This window comes from Gallus gallus, chromosome 7, assembly GCF_016699485.2.
Source record: "Gallus gallus isolate bGalGal1 chromosome 7, bGalGal1.mat.broiler.GRCg7b, whole genome shotgun sequence".
Taxonomy (NCBI): domain Eukaryota; kingdom Metazoa; phylum Chordata; class Aves; order Galliformes; family Phasianidae; genus Gallus; species Gallus gallus.
The window spans coordinates 8,743,696-8,751,490 of record NC_052538.1 but is presented as its reverse complement, the minus strand read 5'-3'; the positions used below and the strand labels follow the sequence as shown (position 1 = coordinate 8,751,490).

At 36.8% G+C, this 7,795-nt stretch overlaps 1 long non-coding RNA gene across 1 annotated transcript; it reads left to right on the top strand.

Annotated features, from left to right (window-relative positions):
- The first annotated feature begins 815 nt into the window (after positions 1–815).
- Positions 816–5,187, top strand: LOC112532815. Its single transcript, XR_003076213.3, has 3 exons — positions 816–945; positions 2,825–2,997; positions 4,119–5,187. It is a non-coding gene; the product is annotated as an uncharacterized LOC112532815 (long non-coding RNA).
- Positions 5,188–7,795: the final 2,608 nt, after the last annotated feature.

The following is a 7,795-nucleotide window of genomic DNA, read 5'->3' as shown; positions in this document are numbered from 1 at the left end:
ATCCATCAATTTCCCTTGCGGTTTATGGCAAGGTTTTACAATTGTATTGTAACAACTAATTCCTTTGGTTTGCTTTGTTGTTTTTTTTTTTTTTCAGATTGGTTACTCTCTCCAAAAAAATGATTCCTTTTTTTTTTTTTTCTAAGAAGACACATTCATTCACACATTCATAACTATAAACGAGTAACTGAATACTATAGGTTGAGTGAGAAGCTGAAAAATATTTTATAGAAAAGTTTTTTCTCTATCCAGAATGAGAGTAGCCATTTGAAGTCATTCCTTTTCTGCCAAACAAAAACATACAAGTTAAAGAAACATGAGAAATAAATGAAAACCCAATACAAATTAAAATTTAGAAGAAGCCAACAGGCATCATTTTTTAAGTCATTTCTTTTCAAGAGCAGATAAAGAAAAGGGTGCTTGAGAGGGGTGATGGTTAGATGTGTGGGGTGCCCTTAGGGCCATGCAAGGCGCTCCTGCCATGGCACTGGGCACTGCAGGATTGCGGTCCACCTTGGCCACACATGAGTGGCATGGGAACTCAGATAGAAAGACCTGCTGGAAGGGAGGTAACATGCATACAAGCTTGAGGTAAATAGGGCTGTGGGGAAGGTTAGAATTAAAAGAAAATCATTACTAACAGAAATGGAGTGTGACTGGAGAGAAAAACAAATTGCTCTGGGTACTGGGAAACTCTGCCTGCGGTGACCTAAGGGTAAAACCTGTAGTGTACTTAATGATGTGCTTTACTGGCTGGCACAGAGCCTGCTTTGAATATGAGCTGAGAAATACAGAGCAGCCTGCCTGAGCTAATTGCAGGATGGAAGAGCCAGGCTTTAGGAAACAAGGAGCTGCTTCTCACCACAAAGGGTCAGGAGACACTGGGATGTAAACCTCTGCTTCTCCCTATGCCTGTGTGGAGTGCTGTGTGTTACTCTGAGTAAAGTATGAGAATTAATGACATTCTTTTTTTTTTTTTTAATTTTGAGATTTTACAATGTGTTATCTCTCTTTCAGAACATTTAATTATGTCTATCACCCAGTAAAAGAAAAAAGAAAAGATTACTGGGGATTATTAGATAAGTTATTAAATTCTAAGACGTGTTTCTGAATATGTGAGCATAGTTTCCTTTCGGTAAGCTTGATTTGTCAGATGACAGGAAACAAGAGAGCACCAAATTCTATTTCAATAGAATACTTATTACTGAACTAATTATCAGCCATTTGTAGCTGGAGATTCAGAAAACTCTGAACATCACTGACAACGCCTTGAAGCACAAGGAAGTTGTGCTTATCAAGGTACTCTACCTCATAGGGGATTTTCACCTATGTGCCAAAAAATAAGGTGAGGGCAAGGTAGAAATTCAGTTAGGACCAGATATGTACAGACACTGCTAAATATGCTCCTTTTATGAGAGTTACCACTTACTGTTTGTGATGACTGGGGTTTCTTTAAACGACAATTTATAGTTAGTTAGATTGTGCACTTTCTTGTTAAGGCATGTGATCTCCAGATGCCATTGGAGAAGTCCTGGGCAGTGCAGGGCACTCACACTGTCCTGGCAGGACCAAGCTGCCACACGGCTCCAGGCTCATTGCCAAGCTCTTGATCTGATAGATGGCTATTATTACAGGGCCTGGACAATGTCAGCTTTATAAATAAAATGATCAATAAAAATATGATTTTTAATCTTTGTAGATACTTCAAGTCAAAATTAAGATTCTAATGTCATTTCAACTTGCATAGATCCTATTTCTACTAAAGTCAGTGGTGTTATATTATCGTATAGAGACCTTTTTCAACTGCATTTACAAGGCAACTGAGCACTGGTGTTAACATGCAGATCCCACTGACAATTGTAGAGACATTTCCCTTCAGAATGCTGAAACATTCATTTGTACATGTGCATTTTCCTGACAACTTCTCCCCTAAGAACATTAAAATTAATGCTCTATTCTGATCTCCAAGAGTACAAATTTGTTGCGTCCTATTGTATACACTATCCATGAAGGCACACAAATGAAAATTTTAATCCTCATCTATGAACAAATGCTCTGTGTGCCATATGCTAGCACTTGAGCTAGGACTTTCTGCTTCCTTTTGTTTTTATAATAATTGCTATATTTGATCTTACAGAATGTAAAATAAAACAGTTTTAGCTTCATTAGTTGTTCCTGACTGACTTAGGAAAGTATTCTTTTATTTAGTGAACAATTACATAGGATGTTAATTTTCTATAAGCTGTTCAAAATGTTTTGGCTTTTGAATGACAAATACTCACTGGAATAGGTATTTATAACAATTTTGGATAAGTATTAGTAGATACTGAATAAAACCAGAGGTTTATAAGAACCATAATTCTGTTTCAGGTGATGACAAAGAACACTTTTGAAAGAGTATAGGAAATAAGTATATGATGGTGGGAACTTGACCTAGAGATGGAATTGAGACTATTGCACTGTTACTTAAAAGATAAACAGTGCAAAACTGGGCTTCAACCATACCTCACAGCACCACGGTTTAATCATGCTTCAGGATATAAAAAAAGTACTGTCTTCCTATTTCTTTCAATTTGTGATTTATAATTTCAGGTAGCTTATAGTTACTCTGTAAGTTTGAAAAATAATAAATATCAGCAAGTCTATAGCAACAAATCAATACAGAGAATTATAAATACTAGAAGAGATTAGTAGAGGGTTTTGGTGCATTGTCTGATCAAACTGTATCTCAGAAGTTGTGACAGAAAATGGATAAACAGCAAAAATAATGGTTAAAACTTATACCTCAACTATGTAACCACTGCATATGTTGTTGATGTTCCAGCCTTTTGAAAAGAGCCGGCCTGTTGCCACCATGCTGAAGTTTCTGTAACTGAGATGCAGCTGTGAAATGAATGGCCAAGATGAAGGCATTCAAGTGCCTCAAGGGCCACTCTGAAGTAGAAGAGAAAAGTAAACCGTGAATAACCAGGAAAAAGAGAGAAAAAAATAACCCAGGTATGTTCACGCACAGGCATATACACTGTTATTTCTCAAGGTGGATTGGTTTGATAAAAATTATGACCTTTTTTTCTTCTTCCCTATTTTATTTTTCAGTACTAAAAATATTGCAAGTGCCTGAGGCGTAAGTCAGAGCAAACCTCCATTATCACTCCAGAGACTTGGCACTTTGCTCATTAGGCTCCTTAGGATCTAACTGAGTGACCTTGTTTGGTGGGAAGGCACAGATGGAGTCTGTCAGTAAATCTTGTTAATGTAACAAGTATTCCTACTGTTAGATGAGTTTTGCACCTCGTAGAAGCATTTCAATCCTAAGTAAACAACCACCATTCCCTCCTACCAATGTCAGCCCCTTTATTTCATGCCACCAGGTACTTCAGCATTTGTTTTTGCTGTGAATTACCAAAAAAAGAACATCTTGCTGTGAGTGTAGGATGATGTTTCTCTCAAAGGCAGTCATGCACCTTGCTTCTAAGGAAAGTGATGTTTGCTTTTAGATTTGGAAGTGTTACCTGCTAAACACAACAGCTTTCTTCTGCTGTGAATCCTTCCTGAGGTTAAAAAAAAAATCTTTATGACAGGAATGCAGATTTTTCCCAGAGTTGCACTCACTTAGTTATAATATAAAGATAATAAAGATAATATAAAGATAATATAAAGATAATAAGTGGTTTATTTATGAAACCATTTAAATAAGTTCAGGATTTTAGGACCTAGACACCATTTTGAGCCTGAGAAAATGAAGAGGTATCAAAATCCTTCAGAAAATCAAGGTTGAAAAAATGACAGCACCTTAATTCAATGAACCCCTGGTGGGTAAAGGTAAAGGGATACAACATTTAAACCTACGTTCAATCTAGCTAAAATATTTCTGTAAAATTTAATAGTGTGAAAAGCAGCTACAACCTTGAACACCATGATAAATTCCATGCTGAATAAGTATTTTGCATTGTTAATGTAAGCAGCAAAGCGAGAGTTCTTGTATTAGAGGCCTCCATTTTCCATTTGTATCCTTAGGTTTGTTTACTAAGACTCCCAGTGCCAAAGAGATTGTGAAGGCACAGCTTGAAAACAACAGCTTTGTGTATTTTTAACTTCTATTTGATGCTGGCTTGCAGATGGAAGAATACAGCTTGCAGTGAGGATGTCTCTGTGACACCAGCTGATGGCTTTGCTTGCTTAGAAAGAGAAGAAAGAACACAATTAGAAGAAACTACACAACTTCGTAAAGTCAAAGCCTTTCCACCCCTTGTCTTCCCCTCCAAGTCAGTAAGATTCTGCATTAGAAAAGCACCACCGTTCACAAACTTACCAAGGGCTAAGATTTACAGTGTATGTTTATTTGTAATTATGTCAATTATATTTATTTATTTTTCCACATATATTGCTAAGTTTTTCTTTCTAAAGTTCAAATCACCTTTTTATTAGTTAAAAGTTCTCTTTACTACCTGCTACTACAGGGATTAGAAAAAGAAATTAAATTTAGGATAGCAAATATCATCACAGGCAGAGGAATATAACCTCCCTGCAAGCTTAATTAAACTAGAAAAGATGGTCTGATAGCAGATAATAACACTGTTAACTAGACACCAAAGGTAGGAATAGGCCTGCAGAAAAGGGCAGACTATCATTATTAAAATCTTTATGCAGCATGCTGACGTCCAGATCCTGATAGCACAGGAAAAGGCTTCTTGGGATCTGACAGGATAGAAAATAGTAGAATATGTTAGACAAATGCATGAGATGGAGGAAGCTATGCTAGGCAGAAACATGTCGAAAATGTTTGTTTTGAAGCATAGCTCTGGCAAACTGTTCTCAACATCTTTGTTATTGGTAAGGTTTGAATAGCAGTGACTTATCTCTTTTTTGGCTTCACAGTTTTAGACAAGAAGTGAAATTATGACCAAGTCTGACCCATGGCTCCAGAGACAGGTGTCTCCTTCCTTTCGCTACGGGGAGTTTAAAAAGTCACACAATTTCCGCTGACATTTTTCTCCATACGTAACAGGAGATAATTTCCTTCCTTCCTTTCTTTGTTTTGTTACTAGAGTCTTGACCTGGCAAAAAGCTCAAATATTTGAAGTTATTACATGGCATACAAAATAAATATATCTGCTTTTGGATGATACAACACAAGATTACTTCTTTGATAAAATTCTCCCTCACACTGTGTATGTAGGTATTCCAGAAGGCTGGCCTCTGAAACACAGGGCTTGAGACATGACAGTTCTGTGTAGTGCAAATTCTGCAAATAAAACAGCCAGAAGAAAATTCTCAAGAAAGTATTTTAACTTTACACTTTCAGGGAACTCTAATTAGGGCTTGCATAACATGTGAAGACCTTTCAAAGACTAAGTTTTTATCTGTGGGAACTTTGCTTGCTGCCATTGTAAAATGGAAATAAAGCTGTTCTAATTAATGGGCTTTATTATTTCTGAGATGGATAGGTCAGGATTGCCAAGCTCTTCCTTTCACTTGTTCCTGTTCACTCAAGGTATTTGCTTGTTACGGTGGCTCTGCACTGTAGTGATCAGTGTATTCCAGGTGTCCTGTCCTACATTACTATTACTGCAGGTGCCCATGGTAATGAAATGGCAAGCCTTAGCAATTCTCTCTTGTAATGGTTTGTTCTTATAGTTAATTGACATAGCCATGCAAGTAGAGCCTTAGATTGCTTCTGCATCACTGTGGACACACTTGGAGAGAAAATATTCGGGTCCTAGGAAAATACCATTCACTTTGACAGAGAGGCACTGAAATGAAAGCCTGAGGCAGCTCAAAGAAGTGGAGCCTGAAATTCAGATTGCCCTCATTTTATTAAAGCAAAATTACCTTTTTCCCCAGGTACTTTCTGTGACACTTCCATTGCTAGCTGGCTGTCGCCAATTCCTCCCTATCCTTCCAGATCTTTTGGTAAGCTGTTGTCTCTTTCTGTATTCAAATGCAGTTTGCCCTTATACAAACTGTCTATTTCTACCATCATGCTATTGTATTTTTATCTAACCTGCTGAATTTATAAACGAAAAGATATTCAGCAGAGAGTAAATTAATCTGACACTGAAACTTGTGAGGAAAAGACTATCTTCTTCTCTCTGTGTTGATTTCCTATGTTGATCTATAATCAACAAATACTACTGAGATTCTGGTTTCACAAACACCAGAGTAAGTATGCCATGGAATATGCCAGGCACCAGAAATACCCTAGCTGAATATTTCACTTCGCAATGTTAAACAAAAGAACAGCAGTAAAATAAGTCAGTGTTCCAGAATAGCTTAGCTGCTGATTGACTTATTTGCTCCTGATCTGTTGAAAGAACTGTGCTGCCTTTTGTAGGTTGGCATTGTAACTGCTGCACTTCATATCGGTTTTTGTTTGTTTGTTTGTGTGGCTCAAATAACCTTAGTAAGATGCTTTCAGATTATTAAAAATATTGCAAATATGAAAATATTACAGAAATGAAAAGTTCCCATTGCTCCACTAATTTGAAGTTGTTTTTTTTTTTTTTCTCCTTCCTGTATGCCACTGTCACCACCCTTAAAGTAAGTCCTACAGGCAAAGTCTATGAGACTATGAGATATTATTTTGGCAGGTGTCTGATTTCATTTGAACTCCAGCAAATACCATGTAACACCATAGAAATCTATGGATAAAAATTTTCATTTTAAGTTATTCTTTCTAAGTTGGAGAAATGAATTTTAACAAAGCTAGTTTACAATTCTTCTTCTTTAAAAATGCTCCGACTTCCATGTAAAATTTCAACAGCCATAATTTTCTCATTTAAAAAGCAGAAAACTCTCATTCAAAAAAACTCTAATGTGTGCTGGCCTAACTGAGACTGGATTCAGGATCCTTTAGTAATTCATGGTTTCTGGAAGTATCTAAATCAAGTGCTTAAGTGTGCTCCTCAGTCTCTGTAATGTATATGTGCCTGCTGTATATACCTACATACATAAACACATGATATAGTTCAGATTTATAGCCTAAGTAGGAGAGAGAATTACAGCAGAGTAGCCTCACTAAAGGACTTGGTTGACAATGAGACTCTACTGATCTCAAAGAGAACAAATATTTTTTTCTGAACGTGTTATCCAAAATAATCTTACCAGCAATCTGGAGTTTAGTAGTGACTGGCATCAGCTCCTGTGTCCTTGGTATATGTCATGGCATGGATTGTTGCTCCAATCAATTCAGAGCAATTTCCAATCAAGAAAAACAATTGCACATTGGTTTATTTTGATCCATTTTCAGATAGGATTTCTACAGCTTCCTATGGATTTGCAGCTCCTCAATTGCATTCTAATTGCACATCGCCTGTAGATTAACACCCAAGGAGTGTCAGAGGTATACACTGACACTGCAAGTGAAGCAAGAATTGTACATGAAAATGAAGTCAGTATATTGAGATACAGGTGACACATCCTTGTTTACCAGATTTCTAGTGTTTGCATGCCCACACCCTGTTAACTTACTGATATTCAGAAAGATGTATAGAACTACTCACTCAAAATTTCATGTTCATTCCTTAGACAGGGAGTAATGAAACCAAGGAAAATAAGCTGGTATGGTAGGTTAAACAGCAAAATTCCTGAAGAAATTCCTTATTAAAAAAACAGAAACACCTTTTAGCAATGCTAGCCTACCAGACAAGATCACAAATCATGAGGGAGCTGAGAGGCCCTTTCAGTCTTCTAGATATTCTAAGTCTGGCTCTCAGTTTGTTCTTGAGGGCATTTTATCTTTATAACAGTCTTTTTTTATTATTATTATTGCTAGAACCTCAATTTCTGTTGACAC